Here is a 20,861-nt window from a genome sequence, read left to right on the forward strand (position 1 = left end):
CACCTCACTCCACTTGATGGGTTTGTTTAATATAAAAGGTGTGGAGCCCAGGAGCAGAGAGAAGCAGGAGCTGCATGAGAACGGCGTGCAGAGATGCTGGTCTGGTACGGATTAAGGTCTGCAGCGTGGTGAGGGAGCCGTGCCTCCAGGGAGCTGGAGAAGCACACCCTGCCCAGTAGGTCCAAGAGAGGGCTTCTTCCCTTAGGGCTTGTGCCGACCCCAAGGGTGCCTGAGGGGCAAGTGGTGAGACCTTGACCTCAACCCCGCATTTCCAGGAGGAACCACCTCTCAATGCAACGCTGCCCGGTGACGTCCATTTGGATGAGAGCAGAGTGGGAGAAAGGCACGGACAGTAAAAGCGGCACGGAATTGCAAAAAAAAGGAAGGGTTAAAGGCTGAAAGCCAGAGCAAAGCAGAAAGCATAAAGGCTGAAAGCAAAGGCGAATCAGAAAGTGTAAAGGCTAAAAGCACAGCTGCAAGCAAAAATAAAGCTGAAAGTAAGAAAAGCAGATTCGAACGTAAAGCGAGCAAAAGACTGATCGAAGCGGAAAGAGAAAAGAAGCACAAGGGTGTGAGCAGCCCGTAAAGGAAAAGAGAGGGGAACGAGAAAGGACAAGGAAAGGTGCCTGGGGCACAACAAAGAGGACAACAGAAAAGAAGGTGCAAGGTAGCATGGAAAGAATAAAGGACAACTTCCAAGGGCACGATAAGAAAAGAGTAAACAGTCCAAGTGTGCACAGAAAGGAAACAAGTAGCAAAGGGGTGCAGGAAGCATCTGAAAGGAAACAAAAAGGTATCAGGAAAAGTAAGAGCAAGAAAACAAAGAGGGGGGGTCAGAGTGGTCACGCCTAGGAAAAGCAAAGAGCCTGGTGTTTTCGAAAGACTCTGATTCTACCCCATGAAAGGATGGTACACGAAAAAGGTTGTCAATAACGAAAAGGTACATCCTACTCAGTGGAATGTGTGTTTTTAATTAAAGGGGCCTAAACCTGGGAAAATGCACCGTGTGAAATCAAGAAAGAACTGTGAAATATAATGTTTTGTATCTGAAAGCTGGAAGAGGCCTAAAGCCTGTGGAAAGGAACCCCGAGAGGCCTGTCAAAGAAAGCAGCCTGATAATAGGGACTTTGTTTTTTAAGGTTGAAAGGGGCCTGAGCTTGGGGAAGGGAACCCTAAGAGGCCCAACCAAGTCTGAGACGTGTTCATTTTTGTTGTACTGTTTAAAGAATTGAAGTGTGGGGAAGGGTACCCCGAGAAGTTTACAAAAGGAACTGAGTTACAATTTTTCCATGGTGTTTTGAATCTTGAATAAGCTGAAGATATGGGAAGGTAACCCCAAGGAACTCAAAGACACTGAAGGTAGTTGGAATAACTATAAGGGCCCTGTGGAGAAGGTCTTACGAACAGCCCTGTTGATTGAACTCATTTGTGCGACATTGACCAAACAGTACCTGGTGAGAAGAACACCTGAAACCAACTCTGGTTTCCCACTTTTTGTTGAACAACTATTTTTCTCATCTTGAAAAGACTTCCTATCACATTTGTGTACAGAGTGAGGGCAGGCATAGGTTTAGACACAGACATATTTTGGACTATTAGACGACAGCCTTTAGAAACATCAGCTAAGGGAATTACCCCTTTACAGTTAGGGCCAATCAGGCATTACACCAACCCAGGAACCTTAGTAAATAAAGGTTTTCAAACCAACCCTTTTGAGTCTGTGGGCCTCATTACAACCCTGGCGGTAGCTGTGCCTGTAAAACAGGTACAGCTGCCGCCGGAGTTGCAATTTTTCCGGCACCCGTCAATGAGGAATTACTGGGTAATTCCTGTCCTACATTGCCTTGTGCCAGTGCCCGTCAGTCCCCATTCCCATTCGAGCCCCACTGGGCTCAATGGGAATGAGGACGTCGGATGCACAGACACCGTCAACGACAGTGCCGGTGCATCTGACATGCTGCGCTCGCAGGTGACGCTCTGCCTGCCAGGCCAGACCTGGTGGGCGACAGGTGCCCGTGTGCACAGCTCGTAGTACGGTGGTCTGAGAACTACAGTACCAGCATGCTTACCGGTACCGTAGTTCCCGGACCGCCATGCGTCCAAGGAGGCCATGTGTCTCTCTTGATACCATGCCCATCTCACACTACCCTTCCTACCCATAAAGTTCTTGATAACATTCCATTTACAGGTCGCTTTATTCTGGAGGGTGTTCTCATAGAATGTTTTGGAAGGTAGGTAAATAATAGGAAAACCTAGATATAGATATGTTTTAACTTCTTCCAGTTTGGTCCCATTCATTTCCCATTCGTACATGTTTCTTTTGTTGTTTTTCCCACCAATAACCATAACTTTAGTTTTGCTGATGTTAATCTGAAAATTATGGCTATTGATAAACTCATATAGAGCACAGAGAGATCTCTGGTGGCTTATTGGAGTGAGGTCAAGTATCACTGACATCAGTGTAGGAGAGCCATTGAATATAGGCCCCTTCAATTTTCGGTGGATAACAATTGGCTCTCTAAAGCACAAGGCCCATGTCCGCCACATACAAAGTGTAAAGGACTGGGGTCAAAACGCAGCCTTGAATTTGTATTCTTTTTTTTGTATTTATTGGCAGAGGTTTACAGCAAACACACATGTCAGAGCATAACGTACAGTTGGTACACTCATAGGACAATTCACATGGGGGGGGGAAAATATCACATCAACAGGAGGAAGAAACAGTATATTGTAAGACACTGACATTCAAGATCGCCCCTGCGAGACCCCAGGTGAGTCACTTCCAGATGTACTTTGAGCTTGATTGATAAGGTAACTGTTGAAAGCGGACCAAACGTTCTTGGGGCGAGAGTGCACATGGAGCATAGTAATGTATTCTTCCTCACATGTCCGGGACCGGGTGAGTGCGTTGAGTCACTTCTGAAAGGTTTGGGGGGGGGGTGGGCCTTTCAACACATAAGCACGCATTTCAAGGCTACCATGCAGCTTATGTTTAGAAATTCAGCCATCCGTCTGGTATCATCAGTTCTCCACACACCAAACAGGATTCCCAGCAGACTAGGGTCGAGGGCCTTCAAGATCCCATCCCAAACGTCTCCCAGTATGTGACATGTCCAGAACATGTGTAGATGGTCTGCACCCTCCACCTTGCAGCGGGCACAGGTATGTATACTAGTGCGAGTGAACTTGAATTTTTTTTCGGGGAGTGTAGTACAATCTGTTCAGTAATTTAAACTGCATTACTCGGTAACGGAAATTAAGGGATACTCTGTGTGCGAGCACATTTTTTTCCATAGTTGTTCAGAGATCTCAAGGCCCAGTTCATCCTCCCATTCGGTGCGTGCTTTGGAAGGCTAGGTTGGGGTCCCCGCCAGCAGCTTGTTATATAGAGAGGAGACGACGCCGCGGGTGCCACTCGAGTTAGCTATGTAGGCGGCCTCTGAGGTATCAGGAGGTTCACCCGGAAAAGTGTGCCACCTGGCGTGGAAGGCTGCGCGGAGCCTATAATACGGCAACCTCTCAAGTGCAGACGCAGAATGACCTTGCCTCCATGTCTGTGGATCGATGAACTTCCCTTTGGGAAAGAAATCAGTTAATGCCCAATAACCCAGAGCCCCCCCAGCGTCGGGCCAAGGCTGTATCGTGTGTGGGTTCCAGCCCGGGGAACCCCCAGATGGGGAGCCATTTATAATAGGGGTAGGATTCCGCTGTCGTGTTCAGGAGTTGGCCCCAGGCAAGTAGGGTAGTCGCTACTGGATCAAGTAGGGAATCCGGCACATAATCCCGACAGAATATCAGGGTCATAATATTAACCTTTGCCGCAGCCAGAGTTTCCAACTTGACGTGCGGGCGAATGAGAGGACTCGGGTACCAGTATGTGGCATATTGGGCCTGCGCGGCTATTCAATACAGTGTTAGATCTGGAGCCGTGAATCCCCCCTTCTCATACGGGAGCGCTATGTCTAACCATTTCTTACTAACCGCACCCGAATGCCATAAGAACTGTGCACATGATTTGTGTAGCCTCACAAAGTATTGTTTCCCGGGCCAGATGGGTACATTGCTAAAGATGTAAAGCAGTTTGGGGACCAAAATCATCTTGACGAGGGAGAGTTTCCCAGCAAGTGACAACGGGATAGAGTGCCACCTTGCCATTTTTTTGACTCAGCTAGTTGTGCTACGGCCACGCAATTATCCGCCAGCACGGTGGACTTAGATATCCGGACTCCCAAATACCTGATTCCCCCAGGGGACCAGCATAGTGGATACTCTGAGACAGGTTGTTGGGTAGTGTTGGTGAGTGGAAGAATCTCTGACTTGTGAAGCCTGAGAAGGTGCCCACGAGTGTGATATCCCGCTAAATGGGGTCCAGGTGGGTGGTGGGGTCTCCGATGTATAATAACACGTCATCGGCGAATAAAGATATTATTTCGGGGGTGTCTTTCAATCGTACTCTTCTATGGGCATGGCATGCTCTAACATGGTCCGCCATTGGCTCTATCACTAGTGCGAAGAGGATCGTGTAGAACGGGCAACCTTGTCAGGTGCCCCTGAAGAGTCTAAATAATGTAGATGTTAGGGAATTGTAACGCTCACCTGGTATCCACGGGGACGTCACTCAGCCTATTCTGACCTCAAACCCTTCCCTGGAGTCTACTCGACTGGAGACTGGGCCTGAAACACAGGATTGGTAGAGTTTAACTCCCTATTGTCTCTGTGTGCTTGAACCCCTTCTTCCCTAGGGTCCAACCCTTCCCTTTGATCCACAGCTCACCTTGTTTTCTTGGATAGTGTGCTCTCCGTCCTGCTTTCAGCGCAGAGGCGCGTTGATTGATGCGGGCTCGTTGCTGCCTAGTTCCTTCAACTTCACTGGCAAGAGTCTGACAGGTAAGTATGAGTCTTTTGAACAGTTCTCCAACTTCGTTCCTTTCCTTCCTTAGATGATGGCCGGCGTCCGGGGATGGCGACGTGCTGCTGAGATGAGTAGTGCTGAAGTTGAGTGAGAGCGCGATGCGCGATGCAACCCTTTCGTATTTGTATTGAACTGAGTTCTTTTTCTGTGTCTTTTAGGTGCCGCAACGTCTTCAGCGTGGATGCCGGTTATGAAGAAGAAATGCGGTGAGTAAGCGCGGTATGCGGCGCCTCTAGATGTTTCCACGCTAACCTGGAGTGTCTTTTCCCTCTTGCAGATGGATGAGAAGTTCCGGAGACAGAGTTCGCCCAGAGCGGCTGGGATTCAGGTAAGCGTTTGAAGCTCGTACAGTCTTTAAAAATAAGCGAAGATTTGCTGAATGCTTACTAATGCCTTTTTTCTGTTCTTTTCCCTTTTCCTTAGGAAGCGGTGTGCCGGGATGGGAATGACACCGCCGAAGATGCCCGCAGAACAGAAGAAGCGATGAATGATGGGCAGAAGCGCTGCAAGGTAAGGCTGTTCCTAACGGTGTTCTTGCAAGAGCTGAGGACAGAAGAAAGATGCAGGCCTACTGGAGACCGATCCGAACATGGTGAGTGTCTCGCTGCAAGTGCAGAAAACACAAAGCATGTTTCTCAGCCTGGGCGTGGCTTACATAGTCTCTGGGTATCCCAGGTGTCTCTGGGCTGAACCACACCCAAAAGGCTAGACTGCACATGCAGTTCTGGGAAACGAAATATGTGGGGGCATCCATCTTGTCCAATCCCCAATGTTATCCTATGGGAGTGAGTGAGTCTGGTGACACAAGCGCCAAGTCTGACTCCAAGTGGGTCTTTGGAGGGATGGAGAGGCCCTTGAGGGCCATGTAGGTGATCGTGGCCTGGCTCCAGCCTGACATCTTGGAGGGCTGGGGACATGAGGGGCAGGAATCATGACAGGAATTGACCCACACCCTCGCTACTGGAGCAGTGTATAGCAATTTAATATATTCAATCATATTGGGACCAATTCTCATTGTATCTACGACTAGCCACATGTATTTCCTCGAGACCATGTCAAATGCCTTTTGAGCATCCAGCGTGACCGCGATGGCATTTGAATCCTGGTCAATTCTAGCCATCACATTAAAAAGCCGCCGGATATTGTGGGACGTAGATCTCCCGGGCACAAAGCCCCCTTGGTCTTCGTGCACCAGGTGTGTCATGATCAGAAGGAAGCGGTTTGCTATCACCTTTGCAAAGATCTTGGTGTCAATGTTCATGAGCGAGAGGCCTGTAAGAGCCGCATTAGTCGCCAGGTTTGTCTGACTTAAGTAACACCATTATGACAGCTTTGCGTAAGGAAGGAGGGAGGATGGACTCACGGAGTGATTCATCCCAGACCTCTAATAATTTGGGAGCAAGAATCGCAACATGCTCCTGGTAAAATTTAGGGGTGAGTCCATCAGGGCCTGGCACCCTGCCCTTCGGGAGGTTCGAGATGACCTAAACAATATCTTCCAACAAGATCGGGAATCTAGTTGGTCCCTAGTCGGACAGGAGATACATGTTGTGGGGATCTGATCAAGGAGATCTCTCATGTGTTGATGACTGTGTTCTGGGGTAATGCGTAGAGGTTAGTGTAAAACTCAGTAAAGATCCCCAATATTTGCTGGTCCGACCCTTGTGGAATACCCTGCGTGTCCTTGACAGACACAATCTGGGCCTGTCCCTATCCCCCTCTCGTTAGTTTTGCCAGTGTCTTTCTTTCCCCGTCTCTCGCCCTCCCCATATCTCTGTGCAGCCTGTGGGCGACTAAAGTAGCGAACCTCCCTTGTGGCATGCGTCTCGAAGACGTTAAGTTCATCGCTTATTTGTGCAAGTTTGGTAAGGTCGGCTGCTGTCGTGCAGTCCAGTTCCAACTCCCGTAGCTTGGATTCAGAATGACTGAGGTCGTTTCTTATAGTTTTCAGTACTCCTGCATCCCTCGAGATGGACATCCCCCTAATGTATACTTTGAAAGCGTCCCAGCTGACCCCAGCAGTAGTAGCCTGTAAAGAGTTACATTCGAAGAAGGTCACAATATCTGTCACTATGTCAGCTTTGAATACTATGTCGAGTAGGGCAGCAGATTTGAAACGCCATGTGCTACATGTAGGCACGGATGATCCAAACTCCACCGACAGAGTGATCGGGGCATGATCGGACAATGTACGGGTAAGTATCTGGGCCTTGTCTATCCTCCCTATCAAGTCACTAGACACCAAGAAAAGGTCAATTCTGGAGGAGCCATCGTGTACGGACGAATAATTCGTACATTTAGGCAGCTGGGGTGAAAAGCCCTCCAAACGTCTCGGATGCCAAGTGCTGTACTGGGCATGTGTAGTCTGTGTGTCGCACATGATAAGGTTCTGGGTGCATCTCCCGTTCTATCCAAGCTAGTGTCAAGTATTAGGTTCATATCCCCCCCCAGATGATCTGGACTCCTACATAGCCCAAACGGATAGAGGCGATGGCATCGAAAACATCTGGGGTATCCATGTTGGGACCAAAGATGTTCAGTAGAAGGTATTCCCTGTTTACTATTGTGCAGTATAAAACAATATACCTGCCTTCGAGGTCTAAATAGGTCTTTTGGAGTGTGACTTTAATAGATTGATGGATTAATGTCAGCACGTCTCTGGCCTGTGTAGAGTAGGTTGTGTAGAATCGGTTAGGCCCCCAGGACGGTGCAATACTCTACGCTTGGCGACCTCGTGCGTGCGTTTCCTGCAGAATGAGTATCTTAATACCATGTCTTTGGGCAGAAGCCATGATTTTACGGGCCTTGGTGTAGTTACTCAATCCCCGGATATTCCAGGACATTATATTTATGCTCATTTCATTGCCCTAGGGTACATCCCAGCAAGTATGACCCAGCGTGTAGATACAGATAATATTGTTTCCATTAGGACACCCTTTCATGACGTGAAATGCTGCTCTACCCCTGCCATTTTCGGTATAACCTCCCAAACAAATCCTCCCCCCTCCCTCACCACCCCATTACAACTGGCAGTGTCCCTGTCCTCCCCCCTCCCGTGAATACCAATAAATTCCCCCAAACAGGTGTCAGCGGACCAATCCCAACCTAGTCCAACCGCACTGCAGGCCCAACAGGGACCTGCATCCAACAAACCTTCTAAAGTAGCCATTGCAACCACAGTGGGGTGCACTGTTGCCGTGCAATCACAACCAAACAGGAGCAATGGAGTACCAGAACTGGTACTTAACAACGGTGGTATACATCACTAGGACAGTTTAATCTCACCAGCACATGTAGTAACGAACAACAGTACTAAAGCAGTTGCAAATGTGGTCTATCAGTTCCGGATATCATAGGCAAAATGTAGTGTATCAATAGGTAAAGAGTACCAACTTGTGTCAAATTATATAAGGTATAACACTTTTTGGGAGGTTCCCGGTTGTAACCCAGATGACGAGGCGTAGCACAATTCAACATACCATTCACACATGTGGTAAGGAGCCAGTAAATTCGATACTACCATCAACCCAAAAGCTAAAGGATACCAATCGCCAAAACCTAGGCAGATCCAGAGCAGTCAAGTCATGGCTTAGTCATTGTCCATGAGGTCTTCAGCCGGATTGTTAAGCAGTATCTGTGTCTCTATAAACATCCCCACTTCATCTGGAACCATAAAAAAGTATAGTTTCTCCCTAAAGGTGAACTTAAGACGTGCTGGAAACAATATTGCGTAGGAGATGGTACGTTCCCATAACATCTTTTTCACACCGTGAAACTGGCGCCTCTCCTGCTGCACTCTCACAGAGAAGTCGGGGAAGATCCTGATTATTTGGGAACCGAGGCGGAGTTCCCCCTTCTCACATGACAGACGGAGGATAAGATCTCTGTCCCTATAACTCAGAATTTTAGCGATGACAGGCCTGGGGAAGTCTCCGGGCTTGGGTCGTGGAGAAGTGGGACAATTCAGGGTTGTCCAGCAGCTCTTTAAGCAGGTTCTCAACTGCTAGCTCCATGTGACCCTTAAGAGCATTTTCCGGAACACCTATAATTTGTATATTGTTCCTGCGTGATCTGGACTCCAAATCATCGCATTTTGCTTTTACGAACTTCATGTCGTGGGTAAGGGAGGCGACTGTATCCTGAAGGGTGCGCAATCCATCTTCATTGGCTCCAATTCTAGATTCTGCTTCAGTGATCCTCGTGCCAGCTTGATCTATTTGAGATTTGAGTGATGCAAAGTTAGCCTTTATGGCGTCCAACGTTTCGTGGAAAGAGGCGAAGTGTAACGCTCACCTGGCTCCCACGGAGGCGCTGGTCTGGGTTGCTGTGACCTCTTCAAGCGTGATGCGCAGAACTCGAAACACTGATTGAACAGGACCCCCAAAGCTTGCTTGTCTGGCTCGTAGGAATATCCTTCTGCAGATGAGAGAGGGGATTAACAGTCTGCAGGATAATGTGTTTGCTCCCCCCTTTTCTCCCTTTGTTCTTCTCTAGCTTCCTCCAAAACTCCCGGTTTAAGCTCACCTTATGGTTTGGAAGGATGAACTTTCCATCCTGCTTCTGGTGCAGGGGCGCGCGTCCGTCCTGTTACTTCACTGGTTTTCTGAGTAGCGCTGGCAAAATCCACTTGACTTTTCTGAGCGATGCACCATAAGTATGAAGATTCAAAAGTTCAAGTGTGAGCCTCTTTTATGCTGTCCTCCTAACCTGTGATCTGTCCTTTTATTCCAGGGGCAGAATGAAGGCGAGGCGTTGAAGGGTTAAATTGCCGATGGTAAGTTCAGGTTAGTTAGTGATGTGGGCGATCCCTCTAAATGTCTTTATAATTCCCCCAATAATGTCTTTTGTCCTTTCCCCATAGGGGCCGGGGTGCGGTACCTGCCAACGAAGCGGCGCCGATCCGAAATGTGGAATGGTTCACCAAGAAAAGCCGGGTAAGTATTGTGGCTGAAAATTAGGCTTTCCTCCTGTGTACCTTCTGCTCACCTTTTGTCTCTTCTTCTCTCCTTTAGGCGCAGAGATGTGGCGACCGGTGCTGAGAGCCGCGATGGAGCCGGGCGGCGTCTCGGGAACAGGTGAGTGAAGCGCGGCGCTGCAGCGAGCAACGCGGTGCTTTTAAATGGAAGTCTTTCTTCAGGAATGCTGGCGTGAAGATTCCGGATGCAGGTAAGAAGTATAAATAAGTTCTTGGTTTTCACCTTTCTCTTCTCTTCTTTCCTTACAGGTGTTCCAGGTTCGAGGCGGGCGTGGCTGGAGTCCAGGTGCAGGAGCAGACACGGTGAGCGTTCAGCTGCTGGGATGCAGAACAATGCGAAGCGTGAGCTGCTGTCTGGGCGTGGCTTAAATAGCCTCCAAAGTAGTTCAGGTAAGTATTCTTCCCTGGCCACGCCCGAGTGGAAAAATAGTCCCCAAGAAAAAATAGTCCCTTTCAGGTCTCAGGGAGGCCTGAATCTTGCAGCATGGTCTGCATCAGGTAAGTGCACAAAACACCTTCCTTCATGAGCCTGGCGCCTATGGCGCCAGGACTGATGTCCAACATGAGCCTGGCGCCTTTAGTCCAAAGAGCCCCTATAAGGGGCCGCTGGGCTTTTACCCGGGGGCATGATGCCTGCACCCGGGGTTGCTGGGTCTGGCCTGGTGCTCCGGGGGTAGGCATCATGACACAAAGTTTTTAGCCATGGATTCCATCATCGCAGCGAGGTCAGGAGCTGGTGTGCCTGGGGCGAAACAGGTTCTTCCTGGTTGGATGCCTGACCCAGCTCCGATCTAGGCGCCAACCTTGGCAAACTTATCCATGGCCCCCACTTTGTTGGCACCACGGGATCTGTTCGACATCTCTATTCAGCTGAAAGTGTGGTTGAGCTCTGACAGATGACGTCCAGCCGTGGTATTCGTTCCAGCAGTCCAGGTCGAAGCCGGTCAGCACTCAACAGCCACAACAAGTGGTGATCGAAGACTGTAGTGGAGGCACTGCAAAACAGGGGCAGCTGATGGGAGTTGGCCCTTTGATCATGCAGTGTCTGGCCCTGGCCAAGCAGTGCAAAGATGGGAACATTAATGAAATAGCATGGCCGGATTGGCGATCAAGAATGGATGAGACAGGTCACATCATGAGTGATATCTGCAATAATGGCATGAGCGATATATGCGTGTACGCAGTTCCCTTAACAAGGCCCGTGGCTGGCTGTAGCATAGCTGGTAAACGCCAGGAGAAGTATTAATGTGAGCGTGGGGTATGGCGTTCAATAAGTTCATAGGGGTCCAAGTGGTCAAGTCTCTCAGGCGTATCCAGACAGTGCTGCGTGTAATGCCCAGGGGCCCCCCAGGGCACAAGGGGGGCTTTGTGCGTGGACCCCGACCACAGCACAAGTATGAATGGTGTTGACGGCAGTAGGGGGTCAGTCTGCGCTGGGCCCTACAACAGGTGGCAGCAGGCCATGTAGCGACCCAAATGTAGATGGTGGCCGCCGCGTAGCACAGCGGTGAGGGCACCAGTGGGGGCCCAGAGACACCGCAAGAGAGGGAGATAAACAATGGCTCTGGCCCGACGCCACCCGTGCCCGCCCTCCAAGCCTCGGGGGCAGTCGCGCCCGCGGCCCTCACCTGTGCCGGCAACAGGCTAGCCTCCAGCTGGAGCCCAGGGGGTCGTCAGTAGCTTACAGATGATCCTCCGATGCCCAGCGGAGTTCCGCTGTCGTGTGGCTCCCTGCAGGATCAGAGTCAGATGTGGAAATTTGGCACTCTGGGTAGGTCCCAGGGCCCCCAGTGCAGCACGGCCCACACGCCGAGCCTGACACGGCTCTGCTACAGGTGTAGAGTTCAGTGGCGCAGGGGGCACCAGGAGGAGCGGAGCACGCAGCCCCGGACACCCATTCTGTTCCGGGGCGATAGCTAGTATGAGGCGCCACTCATCCGTGTGGTTCCTCTTCGCCAATCATACAGCGGTCCGGGCCTCAATCATACGGCACCCCTCGTCGAGGGGGAGCAGCCGGTGACGTCCACATCGACAGTGCCAGGTAACAGAGTGATTGTAGATGCCCGCGACCCCAGTCAGTATAGGGATGCTGCAGGTGCCAGCCCCAGTCTACCTGCAGTTCCGGGGCAGCCGCCCAGCAGGTCCACGCAGCACAGGCCGTCCCAGCCGTCAGCAAGGTTGCACACACAGCCAAAGTTCAGCCGCCCGTAGTCAGGCCTGGAGCACCGATTCTCCCCGGGATTCAAGGCAGACGTGCCTCAGAGTGTCTGCTACACGCAGTGGCAATTATGGCTGGAGGATGACAGAATATCAGCCGTTGGAGTCGGATTTGTGTTGATGGTACACAGAGCACTCAAGCTAGGCAGCCATTTTCTAGGCTGCTCAACAGCGCCCCCCAGAACGCAGCCTTGTTTTAATTCCTCATTCGTACTGATGGATTTGGACAATGCACCATTAGCGTCAAGACGTACTTCTACTATTGTATTACTGTAAATCAACTTGATAAAATAAAGGAGACCACAGGGAATATTCCAGTTTTCTGATTTATCCCAGAGTTTCTCCCTGATCACACAATCAAAAGCGAAGTATGCCTCACACTCCCAAATAGGACCACAGGGAACAGATATAGATATGAACAACTTAATCACTGGTTAAAATCCCCCGAAATCGCGAAGGCGGCAACGAGAACCCTAACCCCATTCGAGACTTACATAACATCCAACTCAGGGGCAAAGAGATGGATCTCGTCACTGTACACCTTTATAAATAAGCAAGATGAAGAGATCAAATGGTCATATATGAGCAAATGGGACAGAACACTGGGAATAGAGCTAACGAGAAAACAGTGGGAGGACATGTGGGCCCCGATCCCCAAATTGACGAGATCGGTGCAGATGAGAGAAATGTGGACTAAAATAGTGACTCAGTGGCACTACACGCCAGAGAGACTGCACACCATGTTCCCAAAAACGTCTAACCTCTGTTGGAGGGAATGCGGAGAGGTGGGGACGTGGAAACACATTTGGTGGTCCTGTAAAGGAATAGTGCCGTTCTGGGAGGAAGTTAAGGGAGAAATGGACAAAATGTTCCCAGATGTGGAGCAAATAAGTGAAGGCGTATGGATGTGCGGAATGAGAGACTACACTACAAAAAGATACACGAAAGCACAATTGAGAAGCTTTGTGGGACTCCTCATAGCGGCTTGGGCAACAATAGCACAGAGCTGGAAAAAGAGGGAAACACCACTAGTATTTACATGGCTACAGAAAGTCTGGGCACAGTCAGCAATGGAAAAAGTCACCCACACAATCCAAGGCACAAAGGACAGGTTCGTCAAAGAATGGGGCAGTGTCATGGAACACCTACAGTCGGACTATATGGAACAATGGTGCCCCCACAATATAAAGGTTGCAGACGTATTCAACGCATAGAATAATCCCTCCGAGATAAATATCATGTGTCCCTGGGGGGTGGGGAAGTTAGTACAAGTTGACTGTACGCTGTTCACTAAAATAATAAAGATATGTTTAAAAAAAAAAAAAGCTTTTCAAAGTCAATATAACAGAGATATAATCTTCTTTCCGTTTGGCGTTGTGTCTCTGCCATCAAATAGTGCTGAATCCAAATACTATCAGTCGTGCAGTTGACCATTCTAAAGCCAGACTGTTGGTACTATACTATCTTTTGCTCTGTAAGCCAACGATTTAACTTGCGAAGCAATAATGTACAGAAAATCTTACAGCTAGTATCCAGCTAGTATCCATCATCGCTAGGAGGCAGTAATTGCAAAGTTCCATCCTTTCACCTTTTTTAAATATAGGTACCAGAATGAATTTACCCCAGCTCGACAGGATATTGTAATTCTCCCATATAGACTCGAACACAGTATATAACGTTGTCCACTTCTCCGGGTTATGCTTAATCACAACATTAGCTGTACCATCCGGATGGGGGGGCTCTTGAACTCTTGATTACCAATAACTCTGGGAAATATCATCCAAGTCAAAAGGAAAAGAGCCAAAACGACCCTGTTTGACTGTTATCAGACTTAGCAGTGACAGAAGGTTTGTCAGTGATATCAGCGTCCGCCTCCCCTTCCTCCTCAACTTAATCCTCTGAAGATGTTTCCTGCCAGGCAAACTTTTTCTTTGTCTTCTTTCTTCTGGAGAAGAGATACGGTCGCCCGCGGTAAGAAGCCACCCTGATTCCCTGCCAAGCAGGGAAGCAGTGGGCCCCCTTCCCGCAGGAACCAGGAAAGAGGGAAAAAAGCAACGGCTAAAAAAAAAACCTCTTGGAGATGTTAACAACTGAAGACTGCAGACAAGCCTTGGCCAGTCCGGGTGAAAAGTTGAATTGGGAAAACAGCAGCGTAACTGCACAGCGTCCAAATGAGTGTGGTTGAGAGGACGGAAGGGAGAAAGTCCGAAGAAAACACACAGGAAGGGAATACCACGAGAAGATGGAGCAGCAGGACCGGCACTGGATGGTAAGAGAGTTTCGTAGCAGGAGAGGAGGGAAATCCAAACATCGACAAGATGGGACTCACCGGAGCAGCAAAGGCGAGTGGGAGGCCAGGGGAAAAAAGGAAAGCAAAGGCGGCAACGGGGCGCCGAGGGGAGAAGGAGAAGGGACAGGAGAGAAGGGAGGAAAACGGAATACAAGAGGAAAAAAAACAGGCTTGGAGCAAAGCGAAAGCACCAGAACAAGCAACAGAGCGTACTGACAAAGTTGCAACGCGCCGGCCCCGATAGGGGGCGGGGCTTACATAGGAAAACAGAGAGACAGAAGAAAAAGACTAGAACGGCAACCAGGACGTATAGAGCCAAAACCGGGACATCCTAATGGCGCCGCCATAGCCAAGTGTTCCATAGTCTCCAGCGACTCCCCAGAGCCCTTGGCATGACAGTTGTAGCTTGGGGTGGTTCGTATATCTCATAGCAATAGATCTTATTAATATGCCCCTTCCAACGTCCTCTGTGATAGGGGTGATCTCCTTGGTTTCCCCTTCCGATAGATCTTGTCTGTACAGGTACCAAAACGTCCCATCATCATGGGATCTAAGCATACCAAATATTAAGCGCCAATTGGCATTACTTGTATCATATTTATAAGAACTTAATCAATTCCTATATTTGGTGCTCTGTAGAGCCAATAGTATAGTCTTAGATACCAAGGTATGGATATGGCAGTTTCTAATATTTCAAAGAGCTTTCCGGTGAGCCCGTCTTTTCCTGTCAATAACTACATCAAATATATTTCTATGTTTTTTACCCATAGGGAAAATAGCTTTGTATTTTGCAGCTTTAGCAGTAAAGATAGCTCTTGATTAATATAAATGTAGGTATAGTCAGTCAAATCTTGGTAGAAATGCAGGCAGGCCGTGAATAATTGTTCAAACCTATAGAGATTTACCTCGGTCCATATAATTCAATTGCCACTGAGGTCTGCATGTTCGTTAGAGAGATGTCTACATTTAAAGTAAGTTTAGGAATAACATGGTCACTGAGAGGAGCTTTTAACATAACAAATTGTTCAAAGAGTTTTCTTAGTCGGGATTCAGCAAAGATGTAATCTATACGGTAGAATTTCCCATTGGACCAAGTATCACAGTTTTTTTCTGCATTTTTGAAGGAAGGATTAATAAAAGTATCATTCAAATCACCACAGGAATTCTCGCCATTTCCGCCCATTTTTTTTTTTTTTTAGGAGAAGCATTAGACAATAATTCATTTGAACCCTGCAACAAAGTACCACTGTGTCCGGGCCTAGGAGTATCATCGCCCAGGTATCGATCTGGAATTGAAATCACATGTCACTAAAATTACAGGTCTAGGATTTGTAATCACCCAACCATTAATAATTCTCTCCATGTATGTGTGGATACGTATTGTATATTTGCCACCATATGATTTAATACACGTTTACACCGAGAGTTAATTCTATGTCAAGACCGGAGGCTCTGATTATGCTTACTCTTCAACTTTACTGATCAGCAGCAAAGAAAATATTTCCAAAGAACATGAATACAAATTTGTAAAAACTACAATAACCATGTTTTTTTTGAACATTTGTAGTTCATTTCTATTGGTCTCTAACTGACCACGTGACAAACTTTAAACCAATAAGACAGTCCTCAATGAACTAAATCTCTTGTCCTCTTTCCCTTCTCCCTCTTTCTTTGCTGCTCGGCAGCGAGTTAAGTACTTTCTTCTATATTCATTTCGAAAGCTATTATATGTATGTTTGTGTAATCTGGGTAACGCGTGGTGTTTACTTTAACAGGCGGAACATTTCCGCGACGGAAAGCCGGCTCTAGGGAGCAGCGACCGCGACGGGGCTGGTGCTCCGGCGGCCGCAACGCCGGCGATCCGTCATAGAGGGCACTATTATAACGGAAGAGAGAGCGCGACGGGACCGCGTAGTTCCGGCGCTCTTTCCTTCGTTATAATTCGTGTGAGTGGAGTCAATTCAAACCGACCATTGTGTGATCGCGGAGACTCTCGGATATATATACATTATCTGTAAGAGCAGCAACAACACGCATCGCTCGAGCGTAGCGTCCTGTTAACAGCTCTACAGCGCCCCTGCAGGCAATACGCCTTCACCGCACCAAAATCGGGCACAGTCCCAGGTAAAACCTGTAAATCTGAGATCTTACTCATATATATTTGGATAAGATATACCCAAGGGTATATATACTTATATATATTGATTATATATATATATATATATATATATATATATATTATATTTAGATATATCATATTTTTTGCCCCAGGGCCTGGGAATCATGAGTTCCTCTAGTGATGAGGGAAAGGCTGGGGTCAGCCAAAAGAGGAATCATTCAGAAATGAATGTTGTCTTCCAGAAAGCCCTGGGGGCTTCTCTGGGACATAATCCGCAGCAGATAGCGCTGATGGAGGATTGGCTCAGACTATCCCAGGGCCTGGAGGCGGATAAGAGCATTAAGGCTCGAATGAAGACAAAAGGGGGCAGTAAATCAGCTCGCAGGGCAGATGAAGCCCATACCCCCCCGAGCACACCACCCAAAAAGAAAGGTGGCAAAAGAAAGAGAAAGGGTAAGACGGTGACTCGCAGGGGACGAGTATCATCCTCAGATTCCTCAGAAGAGGGCGAGAATGATTGGGAGGAGGAATACCCCGATGAAGAGGAAGTGTTATCTATATCCTCCTCAGACGATGATCAGGAAGCGTTAAAGAAAAAGAAGAAAGAGGAGGAGGAGATAGCAGAGGAAGGGGATTTCGATCCAGAAACCCTGATACATCCCAGATCCTCAGAATGGGAACCTCCCAAGAGGATTTCAGCATATCTGAAGAAGCGCCTGAGAGCGCCATTAGCCAAAGAGGCGAGAAGCAAGATGAGGGCGGAATGCCCCAGACCTCTTCTCCCTGAGGGAGCGGCGGACACGCCGGTTATAGATGAAAAAATGATAACCTTTATGAGTAAGTTTACCAAAGATGTGAGGAAGGGCCTAGACAGATCCTGGCGTTCGTGTCAGGACAAGATGTTAGATATGACGGGGCCCCTCACAAAAATTCTCCAGATGGGAGAAGAAGCGAAAACGAAAGGAGAGCCAATTGACCCGGCAATCCTTATCGGATGGACACAGAGGGCGATATGCATGTTAGGAAACGCTAATCATGCTATTACGACAGAAAGGAGGAGATCGTTACTAGTGAAGATCGATCCAAAATTGAGTGAATTGGCCTCCTCAGAATCTGCCACTTCGGCAAAAGGGAAATTGTTTGGAGATTCCTTCATCAAGGAGCTCACAAAATTCGTAAATTCATACGCAGCTTTAGACAAAGCTCAAGCTTCCCTTAAAAGAGTATTTGGGAGACAGATTTTTGGACGGGCCAGCAGAGGGAGGGGTCGTTCGGCTGGCCGGTTCCAATACAATCGATCCTATCACGACAGATCTCAATGGAGAGATTATGAGGAACGCAAACAAACACCGTTCTTCCCTTCGAGAGGTAGAGGAAGAGGCAGAAACTGGCGAGGTGAACGTCAGCAGAACAATCCAGGTGAGACCACCAATGCCAGGCGTGAATACCATAGAAGTGGGTGGGAGAACCGCCCAATTTTTACAGAATTGGTTGAACATATCAGGAGATACCTGGGTGATTCAAACTGCGCAGGGTTTTTATATAGATTTTCTAGACACACCCCAGCAGGAGAAACCACCAAAGGGAATAGTTTTGAACAGAGAGGACAAAATATCGTTAGAAAGAGAGTTGAGAGGTTTGGTAAACAAAAAAGCCATACGCCCAGTCTTAGATCAGTCAATAGGTTACATAAGCAATATGTTTCTAGTAAAAGGGAAACACAAGACAAGACCTATAATAAACCTGAGAGGTCTAAACAGTTACGTGGTATACAGACACTTCAAAATGGAAGGGATACACCTACTAAGGGATATTCTAATTCAGGGAGACTGGCTAGCCAGGATAGACTTGAAGGATGCATACCTGACTATTCCCATAGCAGAGGAACACTGCAGATTTCTGAGATTCATCTGGGGAGGAACGACATGGGAGTTTCGATGTCTCCCTTTCGGACTGGCATCAGCCCCATGGTGTTTCACCAAGATGATGAAACCAGTAGTATCGCACCTCAGAGCTCTAGGGATACGACTTATAATTTATCTAGACGATATATGTCTGATGAGCCAAGAGAAAGAAACACTGGTAGGACAAGTGCAATTAACAATAGAATTATTAGAGTCCCTGGGCTTCATTATAAATTGGGAGAAATCCAGCTTAATCCCAACACAGAAGATAGAATTCCTAGGGTTCATAGTGGACTCGGATCAGGGAACTCTCAGTCTACCCATTCACAAAGTGAACGAGATCAAGAAACAATTGAAACACACACTAGCAAAGGGCGAAATATCACTGAGGGACATAGCGAGATTGGTGGGACGCCTTGCGGCTTCGATTCAAGCAATCTTCCCGGGGCCATTACATTACAGGGCACTCCAGAGATGGAAGATATATCACCTCAGAAAGGGCGCTTCATACGAATTAAAAGTGAACATCTCAACAGAAGTGAGGGAAGAGTTGGAATGGTGGCTCATTCATATGGATGCATGGAACGGGAGAGCCATATTTGGCTCATCCCCGGACCTGATCATAGAATCAGACGCCAGCAGATGGGGCTGGGGAGCCCGTTGCGGGAATCTATCGACAGGGGGCAGATGGTCGGATCAGGAGACGAAGCTCCATATAAACTGTCTAGAATTACTGGCAGGATCGTTTGCAGTCAAATGCTGGACACAAGAGAGAGTACAATGTTGTGTCCTTCTAAAGATGGACAATATCTCAGCAGTCAGATACATCAACAGGCTGGGAGGGACAAAATCCAGAATTCTTGCGGAACTAGCGAAGGAATTTTGGGAACTTTGTCTGGAAAGAAGAGTTTCAGTAAGAGCAGAATATCTGCCGGGACAACAGAATGTAGTGGCCGACTGGAATTCCAGATACCTCAGAGACTCCAGCGATTGGAAACTGGACGAGAGGGTGTTCCAGGAACTAATGTCCCGGTGGGGTCCATGCCAGATCGATCTTTTTGCATCGAGGTTGAACAGACAATTACCCCGATTTTTCAGCTGGAGACCAGACCCGGAGGCAGAGGCGATAGATGCTTTCCTGCAAGTCTGGGGCCATCAGAGGAATTATGCATTTCCCCCGTTCTCCATGATATTGAGGACCCTTGCTCAGGTGAGACGTCAGAGGGCATCACTAATCCTAGTAACGCCAGATTGGAGAGGTCAAGTATGGTTTCCCAGTCTTCTGGAGATGTCTTATCAAAATCCACTGACTTTACCCAAGGGAGAACTAATAATACGAGATCCCAGAGGTCTCAGTCACCCTTTGGTGAGGTCAGGAGGAATCAACCTGGTAGCGTGGGCGATTTCAGGGGATCTTGGATTAGGCCAGGACTATCGAATGAGGCTGAGAACATTATCAACGAATCCTGGGCCCCCGGAACACACAAGGCTTATAGATCAGCATGGGCTAGATGGTGTAGCTGGTGTTTGGAGAGGAACATACATCCCGATGGAACGGATGTAGTACATGTAGCAAATTTTTTAGCTCAGATGGCAGCACAAGGTAAAGCTTATAGAACCATTAACACGGCCAGGTCTGCGATATCGGCTGGACATCCTAGAGTTGATGGTCTAGCGATTGGGGAACACCCATTAGTTTGTAGACTATTAAGAGGAGTAAAAATGATTAAACCTCCTAACGAGAAATATAGTGAATTATGGGATGTTGATAAGGTCCTGAGACTATTTTTGACATGGCCAGATAATCAAGATTTGACACGTAAAGCAATTTCAGGTAAATTAGCTATGATTTTATGTCTGCTAGCATGTAAAAGATCGTCTGATATCAGAGCACTGGAGATTAATAGGCAGAGTATGTCCCCCAATGGAGTGACTTTCCTCATTTCAAAGAGGACTAAGACAGGTTTGAAATCTGTTTCATATGAAGCTTTTCCAAATCAACCAAAATTATGTCCAGTTAGATGCATAAAGGCATACGAAGATATGACGAGGGAAATAAGACCCCAGGGGGTAACTCAACTATTAATAGCGATTTGTAAACCTTTTAAAGCGGTTAGACCGGCGACCATAGCCAGATGGCTTAGGTGGGTGATGGCAGAAGCAGGCATAAATATTGAGAAATATGGCGCTCATTCAGTCAGAGGAGCGATAGCTACTAAGGCATATAACATAGGAGCTAGAGTAGAAGACATTATGAAATCGGCGGATTGGTCGAATGAATCGATTTTTAAGACTTTCTATTTTAAACCTTTAGAAAGTGCAACATCGTTAGTGGTAAGTAAGCTTTGAACAAGCATAATCAGAGCCTCCGGTCTTGACATAGAATTCAGATTTTCCACACATTCGTTACAGAAAGTCATAATTCTATTAAAGACACGGAGGCG

Source organism: Ambystoma mexicanum, chromosome 7q (assembly GCF_040938575.1).
Source record: "Ambystoma mexicanum isolate Mex_15411 chromosome 7q, UKY_AmexF1_1, whole genome shotgun sequence".
Lineage (NCBI taxonomy): Eukaryota > Metazoa > Chordata > Amphibia > Caudata > Ambystomatidae > Ambystoma > Ambystoma mexicanum.